This window comes from Stegodyphus dumicola, chromosome 8 (genome assembly GCF_044657685.1).
Source record: "Stegodyphus dumicola isolate Sdum_Otavi_A_Nest chromosome 8, ASM4465768v1".
Classification (NCBI taxonomy): domain Eukaryota; kingdom Metazoa; phylum Arthropoda; class Arachnida; order Araneae; family Eresidae; genus Stegodyphus; species Stegodyphus dumicola.
In genome coordinates, this window is record NC_140775.1 from 50,309,439 (window position 1) to 50,326,793 (window position 17,355).

The window sequence follows — 17,355 nt, forward strand, 5'->3', positions numbered from 1 at the left end:
AAATCGAACGTCTTAAATTAGCCCAAATTGAGAAGCAAATTGAGCTAGAAAATTTAAAATCACAATCATTATCGGGTGATAGAAGAAACGCACAGACTAGTGTTGAAAATTTACTGAAAAGTGTTTAAACGCTTACAATCTCTGTTCCTGAGCGGCCAGAGGCATTGCATTTGTTTTTTATTTCATTGGAAAAAGCTTTTGCCACCAAAGATGTTCCCCAAAACTTAAAAGCTGAGATACTAATTAATTTGCTAGGGGTTAAAGCGAATAATGTTTTAATGTATGCAACTGAAGAAGAATTTTCGAATTACGAAAAACTAAAAGAATTGTTTTTAGCTGACTTCAGCCGACACCAAGAGAGATTCTGAACACCTTTAAACATGCTCAACGAGCAGCAAACGAGTGGCATGTTCAATTTGCATCGCGATTGACTGCAGCATTTGAATACTACTGTCAGGTTAGGGAGACACAAAAGGATTTTAAAAAGTTATTTGATTTAATTGTTGCAGATAAATTGTATGAAACTTTGGATTTCAAAACGAAAGAATACATAGGTGTTCGCGAGGGGAGAACATGGTTTAATCCAACACAGTTAAGGCGAGAATGTGATTTATATTTTTCATCCCGGGGAAAATCATTGTCTGAAATACATAACCCTAAAGTTCAGTCTAATGAATCGAAAGTCCAAGTGTTCAAAACCAAAGTATTAAGAATGACTCATTCCGTCGTAGCAAACCTAAAAGCAAACCGGATGTCATTTCGTCGACGCCAGAGAGATCATGTTATGTCTGCGGGGAAAGGGGTGAAAATTTTCATTTCGCTAGGGATTGCGTAAAACGTAAACAAAGCGAATCACATAAGGAAACAGAAAGAAAAAACAAAAAAAGTGTTAATGTCAGTTTTATTCACGAGTTGCAATATGCTGATATTTTCGAAGAAAATAAAAAAATAAAAGCACTTATCGATTTAGGCACTCAAGTTTCGGTCATAAATTCATCATTCAATCAAATAAAGACACCGCTGGACGGTAAAATAATACTTAGCTCATATTTTGACGAAAGAAAAGAGGCAGATATCGCTAGAGTAGGATTATCTTTAAATAGCAATTCACCAAGGTTAGAAATCATTGTTGCAGCCGTAAATAAATTATCTGTTCCTTTAATTTTAACACCAAACATTTATTCTCAACTTCTAAAAGTAAGTCGGGAAGACAAAAATGAAATATCTAATCCTGATACCGAAAATGATTTTAAAAGTGAATCATCATTACAAGAGTGTTTTTTATTAAATTTTGCAAATGTGATTGACGAACGTGATGTGGATTTCTTGCATGTTACTGATGTGAACATTCGTAAGGATTTATTGTTATTGATTCATAATTATAAACCAAATAAAACTAAAGACACGAATTTAAAAATGAATATTCTGTTAAAAGATGATATTCCAGTATTGCAACGGTCTCGGAGATTACCGTTTGCTGAGCAAAAAATTGTTGATAAACAGATAGATGAGTTGTTGCAAACGGGAATTAAAACCATCTTGTTCCGAATACGCATCTCCAATTCTGTTATGTAAGAAACGTGATAAAACACATAGATTATGTTCAGATTCAGACAGTTAAATAAAAAAGTAGTGAAAGATTCTTTTCCTATGGCCCAGGTAGAGGAAGTACTTGATCATTTGGGGAAAGCGAAAGTTTTTTCAACTTTGGATTTGAAAAATGGTTTTTTCCACGTTCCAGTCGGTGAAAGATGTACCAAATATTTAGCATTCATTTGTCATGCAGGTTTATTTGAATTTTTAAGAGCACCGTTTGGTTTGACCACAAGTCCTAGTGTATTTTTAAGATTTATCTATAATGTATTCAGGGAATCAATAAGGGATAATACAGTTGTAATTTACATGGATGATTTTATCATACCTTCCTGTGATGAAAAAGAGGGATTAGAAAAACTTAAACGAGTTTTAAAAGTAGCTTCAGAATATGGACTAGAAATTAATTTTAAAAAATGTCAATTCCTTAAAAGAAAAACTGAATTTCTCGGTTATTTAATTGAAGAAGGTACAATTCGTCCATCTCCAAATAAAACCCTTGCAGTTAAAAATTTTCCTCAACCTAAGAACGTTAAGCAATTGCAAAGCTTCCTAGGTCTCGCAGGCTATTTAAGAAAATTTGTACCTGGTTATTCGAAAATAGCCAAACCATTGAGTGATATGCTTCGCAATGGTGTAGAATTTGAATTTGGGCCAAGACAGAAGCAGGCATTTGACCACCTTAAAGAACTTTTGAGCAAAAGTCCTGTACTGTACATCTTTCAGCAGGGAAAAGCTTTGGAATTACACACGGATGTTAGTAGTCATGGTTTCGGTGCAGTTTTACTTCAACGCTCAGATGATGGACAGCTACATCCAATCCATTACATGAGCAAGAAAACATCACCTCAACAAGAAAAAATGTCAAGTTATGAACTCGAAGTGCTAGTGATCGTCGAAGCCTTGAAAAAATTTTGAAGTCATCTCTTAGGCACAAGAATCAAAATAGTCACAGATTGCGATGCATTTCAGAAGACAATGCAGAAAAAAGATCTGACACCAAAGATAGCTAGATGGGCACTGCTACTTGAAGAGTTCGAATGTGAAGTTATCCACAGACCCAATCAACAGATGAGACATGTCGACGCATTAAGTAGGCATGCTGTGTGCATGGTCACTCGTTCGCAAAAAGAAATCACTACTAAGATCGCAACAGCGCAACAGGCTGATGAGCATCTTCAATTATTGAAAACTCTGGTCGAGAAAGGACTTAGAGATGACTATCTGCTAAAAGATAATGTGTTGTATCTGCAGGAGAGAGGTCGAGAACTCATCGTTGTGCAGGAAGCGATGGAATTCGAGATCATCCGTGGCACACATAACAAAGGACACTTTGCTGTACAAAAGACAGAAGATCTGTTGAAAAGGGATTTTCATATTTCGAATGCTACAAAGAAAATAGAGCACGTTATAATGAACTGTGTCGAGTGCATCCTCTGTAATAAAAAGCGAGGCAAAGCAGGTCTATTGAACCCGATCCCAAAAGACAATATTCCGTTAAGCACATATCACATAGATTTTGTAGGACCCCTGACATCCACAGATAAGAGATACCGACATATATTAACAGTTGTAGATGCTTTTACAAAATTTGTCTGGTTTTACCCAGTCAAGACAACATCAACGGCAGAAGCTGTACAGAAACTAAAAATCCAACAAGCTGTCTTCGGAAATCCTTCAAGAATTATCTCTGACAAGGGATCTGCTTTTACTTCAAAGGACTTTGAGGAATACTGTAAAGATGAAGGAATTCAGCACATACAAATCACAACAGGCGTTCCATTAGCCAACAGCCAGATCGAAAAAATTCATGGAACCCTTATCCCAGTGCTTGCAAAACTGTAAGTAGATGATCCTGTCAAATGGTTCAAATTTGTGCCTGACGTCCAAAGAGTCATAAACAGCACCGTCAGTAGATCAACGAAATTCACTCCTTTCGAGCTGATGACAGGTGTGAAAATGAGAAATAAGGCAGACCAAAGAATTAAAGAAATTCTCGATGAAAAATTCCTGAACTCCACCATCCAGGAGAAAGCCTCTATTCGTGAAGAGGCTAAAGCGAATATCTTAAAGCTGCAGGAGGAGATCCAACGACAATACAATCAAAGTCGTAGAACCGTTCCACTCTACAAAGTAAAGGACCTAGTAGCCATTAAAAGAACCCAGTTAGGAAGCGGTCTCAAGCTAAGACCTAAATTCTCAGGACCTTATAAAGTGATCAAGATTAAGCCACATGATCGATATGATGTAGCCAAAGTAGGATCTCATGAAGGACCTTAAGCAACTTCCACTTCGGCAGACCACATGAAGCTTTGGTCTGATGACATCGCAACTTGAGATCATTTTGCAAACTATTTTTTAAATGTTTCTTTTTTTTTTTTGTTTTTTTTTTTTTTTGTTTGTTTTGTTTTGTTTTGTTTTTGTGTTTTGTGTTTTACAGATGTATTCCAGTGTTCGGAGGTCCTCACCTGTCGATGGCCGAGCGTGTGGGAATCGTGCCTCAACGAAGCACCATATGTCGCTCTCTACCTCTACTCTGTACGAACTCTCCAGGTTCCAGGATCTTCAGTTGGTTCGAGAAGTCCGAGAGAAGCGGTCTAACAGAGCGCTCGCAAAGGAGCTACAACTATCCGCTTACTGGTCGCGCGTGGGCGATCGGACTTTTAACTTACTCTAAAGTGACCACACGTAGGTGGTCAGCTAAGACTTTAACATCTCCATAGTGGAACCAGTGTGATTACTATCCTAAACATATTTAATCCATTTGTACATACTCGTTCCGTTTATCTTTTCTTCTATAAAAAAGGAATAAAACCTGATGCTTTGTATCGTGAGTGTGATCTCTGTTTGATGATAAGACGTCACCCTCACATATATGTAAACATATACATATGGATTCCAGCTTAATTTTTTTTTTTAATATTGTTATGAAATGTCAAGGCACGGTGAGATGGCTTCCCCGCAAAGCAGTTTTAGGGTTGCCATATTTGGCGAGAAATCGTCCATTTGGAGACATAATTGGCGATATACCATGGACGGATTGAGAACGTTCTGGAATGAATTCTTACTGGTTTAGCCCAGAATGTTCTCGAACACAAGCCAAAAGCTATATAAACCCTGCTGGTCCGCAGTTAGTCAGTATGTGTCTCTCATTGAAAGTGTGTCTTGTCTAGCTAGTCAATCCCTGCGGAGTCGATCGAGTTGACAGCCGGGCAACGAGGGCCGAGTGGGTCGTCGAGTGCACCGAAGGAGTCTTTTAGTGTATTGCGGTTAGTGCATCGTCGAGAGAGCGTGTTGAGCTCCGGGAATGACTAAACCAAAGAGTTGGGTGCTGTGCTCGTGTGTCATCGAGTGCATTGCATAGCGTGGAGAGTCTCGAGAGTACGTGGAGTTCCGAGAATGACCAAGCAGAGTCAGGAACTGTACTCTGGTGCTTTGCAGGAAGCTGTCTCCACTGTTATTGTATGACAGTGTGAAGGCTGTGTCGCTGAACGTGTCAGCTTTTTTATAACAGTTCGGCGACTGCAAAAGTGACTTTGGAGCTGTCCTGATTAATATTGGCTAAATAAAGTGTGTTTCGATACTTCATCCAGTGCCGTCGTTATTCACTCCAAATCTACGAACCCCGTACGAACATAAAGGAAGAAAATAACGTAACAACTGGTGTCAGAAGAATAAAGAAAAACGCAACAATATGAAAGAAGTAACAGATGCTACAGAAAAAAAAACTGATGCATAGCAAATTTTTTATATTAATTACCATTTATTATGAAATGGAAAAACTGGCATTAGTAATTAAGAAACAGTATAACTGTGGCAAGATCTTTGTTAGAGGACCATAGATCTGATTTGATAAACTTCAGAACTGAGAAGAGTCTTTCCACACAGACTTGAGTAGGAGGCAAGGAAGAGCTGTTACTGTTAGGACTACTTTCTAACTTTTCAGGATAAATAAGTTGCAAAAGAGGTGTCTTGTAATCGCAATAATATTTCTCTATTTCTTCATAGGCCGTGTATAAATCTTGTTTGTATTTTTTTTTTTTTTTTTTTTATATCTGAAGGCTCTTGATTCTTTATTTTAATTTGCTTTAACTTAGCCTTTTTAATATAATCCAAATGTTTCTCGAAATCTAATTCATCAGGAGAAGAGGATGATAGAGACTCAGTTGCAATGTCTACAGTTTGACTTTCCTGATTTGAATACTCCAGTTGTTCTGAGAATAATTTCATTCTTAATGAAAGAGTTCACAAATGGCTTTCTTTGCCTTTCTTAATTTGTTCATCATCCAACAAAATTCGGCGTTTTGAATCTACATACATTGAACCCAGGAAGATCTTATTGTCTAGCAAACTAGTTTTTTTTTTCTTCATTGAAAGAATGATTCCTTCTGCAATAAACTCTCCATTTCAGAAAGAACAAACATCACATTCCTCCATTCTCGCCTTCTGTTAATTCTTCAAAAGATCATTCCACAGTCTTTCTGTTAGTGAAACATTAGGGTTATCTACATCTTCTGAAAAAGTTCTTAATTCTAACAACCACCATATCATCAAATATGTACTTCTCCATCGCACTGCTCGATCAATAATAGCTCCTTTTCCTGCTCGATTCCTAAGAATGGCATCAATTGTGAGAGCTCTTGCTGCTTACCTAAATTTACCAATGAGGTTTGTAACTAAATTAATCAGTTTAATCAATAAAGGCAAATATCACGTCCATCCTGCTCCCTTATATTTATTTATTAATATGTCAATAAAATAGAAAATAACTATTTATTAATGTATATTGTTCATAAATAAAAATATTAACTTAGTTTGTCAATTTTTTTTTTTTTTTTTTTTTCAATTCACTTTAATTTCATTTCAAATTCAAACTGTCCAACAAAACTGGAGTCGGAGTCAATGTGTTTTTAGCGACTCTGACTCCTTTTACCCAAAAATCTATCCAACTCCGATTCGGACTCAATGACTCAGATCCCATAACCCTCCTAACAACTCACAGAAACAACATCAACTAAGGATAGATGTTCCCCCGGCTGCAGACATATTTCTAGTAATTTCTGCTTCTTGAAATTACTAGAAGCCATATGAAAGACCAAAACAGTTACACAAGAAATAAATTACATTTATTCGATTACAATACATATTACTGTGATACAGGGACCAGATCAAAATGCTGCCAAATGATCCTGAAGTTTGGCGACTTCTTGCCAAATTTGATGACAAAAATTAATTGCCAAAAACCACTGCCAGCTTGGCGATTCCTGTATTATTTTTCCAACAGACCATCCTCCTCCTAGATTTTTATGTTACATTATACAAAAAAAAAAAAAAAAAAAAAAAAAAAAAAAAAAAAAAAAGACAGAGAGAGAGATGTCAATTTCACTAAAATTATCTGTATATGTACAAAATTTGTAACCTTGCCCCCTTCCCAAGGTCTTCACGTCCCAGGCAGTATGGTCCCCGGACAGGAAGACGCATAACTAAGGAAAATCAATGCAGTATATACACAACTGAAAAACAATTCAAATGCTAAACCCACAAATAAATGCATAAATTTACTATTTACATTATAATTTAATTCATATACTATTTACATTATACAGTAAAATCCGGACTCGTCGGGACTTCGGCGATTCTGGATTATAGATTATCAGTTTAAAGTGGTAAGATGGCACGCAGAAATTATAAAATTAAAAATATGAAACCGTAATTTATGAAATAAAGAGCAGTTATGATCTAAAGGGTATCAAAATTTACAAAAAAAAAAAAAAAAAAAAACTTAATATTTATTTGTTTACTTTATTAAACATTTCTTTAACGAGTGCATGAGTAAAGCATACATTATGCATAGTCGAAATCAGAAAATACAGTCAAAAGTCGTTAAACCGGACTCGTCTGGACTTTGGCGATTCCGGATTATAAATCATCAGTTTAAATCTGGTAAGATCCTTGATTTCTTCGGATTGTTGTTTAATTGTAGACTCTGAAAACTGCTCGTCTGACGATGTTAAGAAAGTTATTAAACTAAAAATTAATCCATTAGAAGCTAAGTTAGATGTATATACTTTAAAAAATATTAGAAAAGATAAATTCTTGGTTAAGTGTTTGACAGAAAATGATCGGAATCGACTTCAAGCCGAGATTAATGAAAAGTCTCTGGAATTGGACACGTCCTTGCCAAAAAAGAGGAATCCTGTTTTACTTGTAAAAAATGTGCCAAATGAAATACCTAATGAAGATCTTCTAAAAGTGATTTTTGAACAAAATCTCGAAGTTGTTGAATCTGATGAAAACAGAAGTATATGTAGTGTTTGCTTTACTTGAAGAAACCTTCCAGTTCACGAGGCACGTTGTGATTGAAACGCACCCCAAGGTTTGTAAACGTATTTTGAATCAAGCCAGGTTGAAAATTAATTGGAGTATATGTGAAATTAACGATTTTATTATCATCAATAGATGTTTTAGGTGTCTTGGGTACAACCATCGTGCTGATGAATGTCGTGAGCGAACAGCCTGTTTTAACTTTTCTGGAGAACACAAGGCAAAGGATTGTTCGAATAGGAATGCTGTAGCTTGTATAAATTGCATCCGCTTCAATCATAAAACAAATAAAAGCTATAAGAAAGTGAATGTTAATCACAAGCCCTTTTCAGAATGCTGTCCTAGTCATGAATTTATGAGAAAGAACATTCAATCTCGAATTGATTATGGCTAGATTGGCTAGACGCGTTCTAAAGTGTGTGCAGTTAAATCTTCATAAATCCAAATCTGCGACACAACAGCTAATTTTAAATATGGAAGCTGATGATATTGACTGTGCTTTGGTTCAGGAACCTCATTATTACAAGAATTTTCTGCCAGGATATCCTGGCAGTTATAAACTTTATTGTGATCCTAATTCTGACATTGTAAAGGCAGCAATCATCATTCGATCACATGATTTATCAGCATTTCCTGATTATAAAAATACGGATTATAATATGGTCACCTTGGATATTACTGTTGGCTCAAATGTGCTCACTCTTTTTTCATACTATTTTGAACCCTCAAGAAACATCGACTTAGATCTTCATAAAATTAGTCAAGTCTTTTTGTCCAGAAATCTTAATCGACTGATTTGGTGTATGGACTCTAATGGCAAATCTGAATTATGGTTTAGTCCCTATTCAGACTCTCGTGGAGATAAACTGAGTGAATTTATTTCTGCCAACAACCTATTTGTTATTAATGAAGATTATGGACCTACGTTTCAGGCAACTCAAGGTTCTGGTTATATTGATCTTACTGTTATTGGTTCAGATCTTTTCCAGGATGTCTCGAGTTAGCAGCTGTCTAAAAAAGAATCCCTTTCTGATCACATGATGATTGAATTTGAATTTTGTATCTCTACGTTCTTACGAGACACCTCAAATGTTCCTTTTAAAATCTTCAATACAGAGAAAGCAAATTGGGATCATTTTCGAAAATTTTGTTCTTCTCGCTTCACCCGTTTCATTGATATTCTTAACGACTGTACTGACGGTTCTCGCCTAAATTACTCTTGTTGAGAATTTTAGTTTTGTTCTTCTCCAGGCATCTTAAATTTCCATACCTGTTAGGAATCATTGTAAGCACAATGTTCCTTGGTGGCCAGCCAAAATTTTTTGTATGAGAAAGAGGCTTAATGCCTCTAGGCATAGGTTTCAGCGTTGTAAAAATCCACCTCTTAGAGAACTTTATAAAAGTAAATATCTTGAATATAGAAAAGTTTACAATCTAAAGCTTGCCGATGCTAAATCTCAGTCTTGAAAAACATTTCTTTCGACTATTGATGTTTACAATGTATGGAAAAAGATTTACACGTACGGAGTTAAAAGAGATTTCATGAAAAATATTGAAATAACTGGTATTTGTCTTTCCACTGGAGAGACAACCAACTCTTTAGAAGAGACAATTACTGCTGTGCTTCAGAAATCTTTCCCCTCGGATCTAGAGGAAAATGATGATGATTTGCATAAGGAATACCGTCAAGCTGCGCGTACTGCTTATTCTTCTTTTGTAGATCCTATGTTTTCTTGTGATGAAGTTAATACAGTTATTTCTATGCTGGAACCAAATAAATCACCTGGTCCTGACTCTATTTCGAATGAGATTATTAAACAGTTTCATTTAATGTTTCCTCAATTTCTCCATAAACCTTTTAACATTTGCTTAAATGTTGGCATTTTCCCACGTATTTGGAAACATGCTCAAGTAATTCTTATTCCTAAAGGAAATGAGTCTAGGATTCCTCACCTAGATAACCTTAGATGTATAAGCTTACTTCCTGTTTTAGGTAAGTGCTTGGAAAAACTTTTTATTAACAGAATTTGCTGGTATCTCCTATATGGAGATCTTCTTTCTGGTAATCAGTATAGTTTTACACCTCTAAAAAGTTCTGACGACGCTCTTTTACGCTTAAATGAAATTGTTCAGAGAGGAAAAAAGAAAAACTTGCACACTATTTTGGTCTTTTTGGATATTAAAGGTGCCTTTGACTATGCGTGGTGGCCTTGTATTCTCAATCTTCTCAAAAAAGTGGAACTTCCAATGAGTACTTTTTCACTTGCTGCTGATTTTTTAAATGATCGGGTGGCCAAACTGCAATTGGGCTCGGCTTCTGCAATCCGTCACCTTGAAAGGGGTTGCCCTCAGGGCTCTGTTTCAGGACCTACGTTTTGAAATATTATTATTAATGATCTCCTATTAAAACTGGAAAATCTTGCTTGTTGTAATATAGCCTTTGCGAATGATGTTTTGTTTTGCTTCCAGAGTAGGGACCTTTCTGCTACTTTTTTACAGGCACAAGAGACTTTAAATTTCACCTCAAACTTGTCAAAAGGTTTTAAATTAGATTTTAATCCTGATAAAACCAGGGTTATGATTATTGAAAAGCGAAACATCTGTTATGATGCATTTCAGTTATCTCTCGATGGCACCCCTTTGACTGTGGTAAAGCAAATGAAATATCTTGGGGTTTTTCTTGACTGTAAATTTTCTTGGAAACAACACTTAACTTATGTATCAGAGAAATGTGATAAATTACAGCGTGAATTAAGTCGTATTGCATGCAACACATACGATATTAATTACAATGTTCATTTGCTCATTTATAAACAAGGAATTGCACCCTTCATTATGTATGGCTCTAGAGTCTGGAGTATATCGCTCAAGAAGAAGATACATTATAGATATTTACAACGTGTTCAAAGGCGGATACTTCTGCGGGTCATATGTGGATATCGCACCATAAGTTACGAGTCTGTTTATGCAATTTCTGGCTTTCATCCAATTGACATTGCCATTCTTCATTCTATTGCTTATAAGGAAAATATTTCTGCTTCTACTGTCTCTCAGTATGATTGTATTTTACCTCTATCTGATCTCCCTCATCCTTCAGAAAGAAATGCTGTTAATTTTATTCAGTTTAGCAATAAAATCGTAGATGATTCGTCTGTAACTTGCTATACTGATGGCAGCAAAATTGATGGCAAGGTTGGTCTCGCATTTGTTGTCTTCAAAAATGGTCTTGAATTTGAGCACTTTCAATTTAGAATCAGAGATGAATGTACCGTTTTCATAGCTGAACTTTTGTGCTTAAACTTCGCCGTCAAATGGGTCTCTAAACAAAACAGTGCTATTTCAGACTATCTCATTTGTACTAATTCCCTTTCATCCTTGGTTATCTTAAAATGTATTTCTTCTTCTAATAATATCATTATCAAGATTCAAAAAGAACTGTAAAATCCAAAGGATAAAAATATTTCGGTTTCATTTTCATTTGTTCGTGGTCATACAGGTGTTGTTGGGAATGAACAAGCCGATTTCCTTGCTAAGACTGCGACTAAGCAGGAAATTGATACTTTTGTCAATATCCCTAATTCCTTTCATAAGAAGGTCATGTATGAAAGCATTGTGGAGTCGTGGAATCACGAATTCATTAATTCAAATAAAGGGAGTCTAACTAGGAGATTTTTCCCTTCTATTAAAATGAGATTGTCATGTCATCATTTCTTCACAAATTACAAATTAACCCAGTTTCTTACTGGACATGGGAATTTTAAAAGTTATTTGAACAGATTTAAGTCGAGTCCCGAGTCTGTATGTGACTGTGGCCTCAGCGGCGAGGAGAATGTTGAACATGTGCTTCTTCTATGTCCTAAATATGAGAGCGAAAGAAAAGTCTTGAAACTGGGACTGAAAATTTTTAATATTAACTGGCCTCCAGAGTTTTACCAATTTATTTCCAAGAGAAGTGCTTTTGACACTTTTTATCAATTCATTGTAAAACTTTGTAATCATCCTTAATTTTATTTCAGTTTTCTCTTCTGTTTATTTTGTATTGTGTTTCATACTTACTTCTGTAAGCCCCATGTGATACTATGTGGTACATGGGGAACTTGTTATGTTTCTTTTAATTAAAAAAAAAAAAAATCTAGTAAGATGGCATGCAGAAATTATAAAATTAAAAATATGAAACCGTAATTTATGAAATAGAGAACAATTATGATCTAAAGGGTATCAAAATTTACAAAAAAAAAAAAAAAAAAGCTTAATATTTATTTGTTTACTTTACATTTCTTTCAATGTAAGTTGTTTAAGTTGCTTCGTTTTATGTGATAATACTTTCTCTTTAATTCTATAAACAGACATAATTTCTTGTTCAGTTACAAAGTTCTGCTGTTCAAGTCCTATAATTGCTGTGTCGAGAATACCGACTAATTTGTCAATCGAAATTTTTTCGTTTTCAATAACCTCTGTGTCACTTTCTTCGCTATCGGAAGCGAATTATAATGACGAGGAATTTGATTTAAATCATATCAAAGACGGAGTGCATCAAAATGAAATACATTTAATAAGGAATTATAAGCCAAATAAAATAAAAACATCTGCCCTGAAAATAAGAAAAGTGCTGACAGATCAACTTCCAATTCATTGCGTGCCGCAGCGTCCCCCCCCCCCCAACCTCAAAGCAGCCTGAAATTGATAAACAGATTTCGGAATGGTTAGAAAAACAAAGGATATCCCTTTATCCATTTTTTTGTAGCAATTCCACTTTTTGTTTAATGGACTTTGAAACATACTTTCGCTTTGTAGATCCTTTACATATTAGTAAATATATATCGGAAATTCTATTTGACATAATCGAAAGTTCAAGCTTACTTTTATAAAATTGCTCCAATAGTCTGCAAAAAATAATAAGCTGGATCCAATTTGAAGATTAAGGAACAACGTAATCTGCAACATTAACTGAATTAGATAATTTTAGCTTGGCTTAGACCGTCCGTTATACATTAAACGCGCATGCGTAAACGTATTATGCGCATGCGCACACACATATTCGCAGCCGTAAAGGTCTTACGCGCATGCGTGAACGCGACTCATGTGCAGAAAGTTTGTAGCTTTGAGGTCCTGATTATGGGTGTCCGAATTAACGACTTTTGACTGTATCAACCAGAAAACTATTTGATGTGTATTCGTGATATTTATAATGATGAGGAATTTGATTTAAATCATATCAAAGACGGAGTACATTGAGATGAAATACTACATTTAGTAAGGAATTATAAGCCGAATAAAATAAAAACATCTGCCCTGAAGGTAAGGATAGTGCTGACAGATCAACTTCCAACTCATTGCGTGCCGTGACGTCCCCCCCCCCATCCGCAGAGCAGTGCATGAAATTGATAAACAGATTTCGGAATGGTTAGAGAAACAAAGGATATGCCTTTATCCATTTTTTGTAGCAATTCCACTTTTTGTTTGATGGACATCGAAACATGCTTTCGCTTTGTAGATCCTTTGGCAGCTCCAGAATCGGAAATTCTTTTTGACATAATTGAAAGTTCAAACTTACTTTTATAAAATTGCTCTAACAGTCTGCAAAAAAATAATAAGCCGGATTAAAGACTTCTGACTGTATACACTATGATGACTATATTCTATGGCCATAGTAAGGGGCTAGCCTACCATAATGAATAACTTTAGGCTTAGAATTCGAATTTGATGACTTACGGATCCAAACTACCATGTTGTAAAGCCTGTCCTGACTGTGTAAAAACAATCCTAAGGTGACTGTAGTTTAGGAGAGAGTCCTTTCATTGAATCGGATTCCATAACCACACCTTATCTCCTTTATTGAATCGATGTCCTGTAGCTCCAAGTTGTATCGGGTCTTCATTTTCTCCATCCCCACATTGACTCTCTCTCATGCAAAATTGTGCATCACTTCAAACCATGCCTGGAGGTTTTGGATGTATTTCTCAGGCGATGAAGGTGCATCTAGAGGGGGACCAAACTAGAGATTACAGGGCAGACGAAGGTCACAAGTGAAGAGCATCTGGGATGGGGAATAGCCAGTAGTCTCACGGACAACACTGTGATAGGCCAGTAAGAACAGTGATAACTTCTTGTCCCAGTCCTGCTGGTTTCTGGAAACCACCAACGAGAGGCTATTATGGATGGTTCGATTAAACAATGCCATATGACTGGGGATGTAAAGATGGTGTTTAGGTTTTGTCGATGTTGAGTAGCTTACAGAGTTCTTTAATTATGGCCGATGCAAAATTTCTGCCTTGATCGGAATGTAACTGAAGATGCACTCCAAACCTAGAAATCCAATTCTGTATCATTACCTCTGCTACCATGACAGCCTCTTGTCAGGAACAGGATACACTCAGGCCACTTGGTGAAGTAATCAATGACAGTGAAGATATACTTGTTGCCATTAAGCACTTTGTAGCAGAGGATCCAGGATGCCAAAGGTGATGCACTCAAAAGGCGCTCCTACATTGTAATGTTGCAGTTCCCCCTCTGCTGCGTTTCTTTGTTCCTTCCCAACCAGCAGAAGCATTACATAATTGGCACCACTTTGCACATCAGCCCTTGCATTACTCCAGTAAAAGCATTCTCAAACTCTCTGGAAAGTCTTCATTATTCTGAAGTAGTCTTCTGAAGGCTGCTATGTAATTATATAAAGATGTCTGGGATCTGGGATGTCGAAAGTATCAGCTGCCAGCGAAATAGCTTTCCATCACCTGATTCGAACTTCTTGTACAAAATGCCATTTCGAATAGGGAGTGAATCCCAGAGAGCCCAATACCATTTTGTCATAGGAATGTTAGAAATGTCCTGCCAGGTAGGTTTCCTGTTTGAAGACTTCATAAATTCAATTATGGTTTAATGTCACTATCTTCCAACTGGTCTTTATTGACTTCTCTATAACTTCATGGGTCTGGGTCAGATGATCTTGGATTCATAACTTGACATACAACCAGACTTAGCAGCTCAAATTTCACTTCGACCCTGGTATAATATCAGTAGCTTTCTGGGCAGGGTCTTCTAGATAGGGCATCGACGTTTCCATGCGATGATTCTTTCCGATGACAGATATTAATGTTATATTCCTGAAGTCTCTCAGAATTTGTACACAATTCTGCATGCGGAAATTAAGTATCTTAAGGACTTTTTAAGGACTGCCAATGAAAAAAAATTAAGGATTTCTAAACAAATTCAAACTGAATAATCTAAAACAATTAACAACACCTGAATTTCACTTTCGTAAAAATAAAATAAATCTGCAAATAGGATGCATTATCATTACACCTAATCTAATATTTAACTTAATTTTAAAATAAATTCAAGAATAAAATTAATTTCATAATTTTTTTTGAATAATTAGCATTAAATATAAAATTTCTTGAAACATTTATATTTTACACTTATACTAATGTCCACATAGCTTAAAGAAGTTAAGCAACTTTTTGTTTAAATTTTACTAACAGTTAGCTTTATGCTGATTTTTAGTAGTCCAAAGGGGCTTTGTCCCTCAAAGACTATCGCTTTCATTTTGCGATTTTGCTTCGATTCACTATAAATGTCCGTTTCACTTTTCAAACTGTTGCCATCAAATGTTAGAGTCCTGCATTTTGTTTGAAAAAATTAAATAATGAAAAATCTGCATACATTACTCTCAACAATTTTATTAATTTAACTATTTAACATTGAGTAAATGCAAGATAGCATTTACTCAATGTTAAATAGACTTGCCCCTGTATTCTTACTTTTCCTACATTGCATTGTCTCTCTAGATTTTTCATGTTACATTATACACAAAATTAGAACAATTTCACATATAAACTACACAAAAACCATCTACCTATTTATATATAAAATACAATATTAATACTGATGATAGTGCCATTAGGAAAATCTAATTCTACTTTTAGCTGCTCATAAAGAAACGGCTAATCTTTGGAATATGGTAACAGGTAGTTTGGCAACATTTTAGTAAGACAATAAAGGTTACTAGCTAGGACTTTAGTAGTGTACATGGATAAAGTCAAGAGTGTGCACAATGCCATTTTTGTGCAATTCTGGGATGTTTTTTTAAGTGAAAATAGGTCGACGTGTAAATGGATGATACCGTGTATGTGCAATTCTTAAAAACGCGGCAAGCAGTGGGCGATTCTGTACTCTGCCCCAATTTCGCACCTAATCTTTGTCATGATTAAGCACTTTTGTTCCATAAAATTTCTAGCATAAGCGTAATTCGGCTAGCAGATTGTTGGGAAAAAAATTTTGAGTAAAAAAAAAAAAAGGGGGGGGGCCTGTACTTCGTGAAAACAAAATGGCGTCCAAACAAAAACTAGCAGGTTGCTGTAGCACATGAGGCTCATGTACTCTTCGATAGGCATAGTGGCCTTGTAGATAAAATCAAAGCTGTGGCACCTGATGTTACCTAGACCCATTGTTTCATTCACCCAGAAGCCTCGACAAAAGCAAAAAGATGTCATCTAAATTCAAAACAGCCATAAGATAATAGATTTTATTAAATTTATTTATTTTAAAGCAAAATGTCTGAATAGCTATTTTCACTATTCTGTGATAACATGTGTAACAAGCAAAAACAGCTGCTTTTTTACTCTAAAGTTAACTGGCTTTTAATGGTAAGCATTCACAAGGCTCTTTGAACTATAGCATGAAGTCCTGTTATTTGTTAACAAAATAAACAAATAATTCATATAATTTTTTGCTGATAACACATGGGTAAATTACACTGGCATAGCTTACAGATGTATTCTGATTTAAATGAACTAAAAATCCATCTACCAGGTAATCCTCTGACTGTTCTCTATGCCCACGAGAAAAAGAGGTTTGAAAGAAAACTTGGTTTGTACGTTAGTTGTGTAAAAAAGAAAAAAAATTCACCACTTCTACTTGAAACACTAACATTATAAGTTGAAACTTGTTTTCCATGTGGTAAGCATAACGAATTTTCATGGGTTCATGATCCTTCCCCCAAGACGTTGCATCGTGAAAAAATACTTAAATTTAGGCTGCTGTCAGTGTTCATTTTAGTTTTAATTATGCCATGCTACGCATTGTTTGATTTGAAGCACAAAACCCAAACATTTACTTTACATAACAGAATCAGCTTCAGAATTCTGATGAGCTTTACTCATTCAATTTATTCTTTAAAATTAAAGACCTCATTGTACACTGAAAAAATCTCATACAAATACGGGTTTTTATCCCAAGAATAAATTCTGTGACAATTCTTAGGCCATAACAAATTTCATTATCTGATATCATTTCAAGTGAATGTTACGAAATATGCAACAGAAATAAAAATATTAACTATTTAAATAACATCTGAATAATATTTATCTAGTAAACCTATTTGAAAACTATAAATTGCAATAATCTTTTTATTACGAAGTACTTTAATAATTTTCGCAT

The 17,355-nt window shown here is 35.4% G+C and overlaps 1 protein-coding gene across 1 annotated transcript in view; it reads right to left on the reverse strand.

The window, feature by feature from the left end:
* Positions 1-17,355, reverse strand: part of LOC118185453 (uncharacterized) — a 113,630-nt gene that overhangs the window by 95,551 nt on the left and 724 nt on the right. The window lies entirely within an intron of this gene.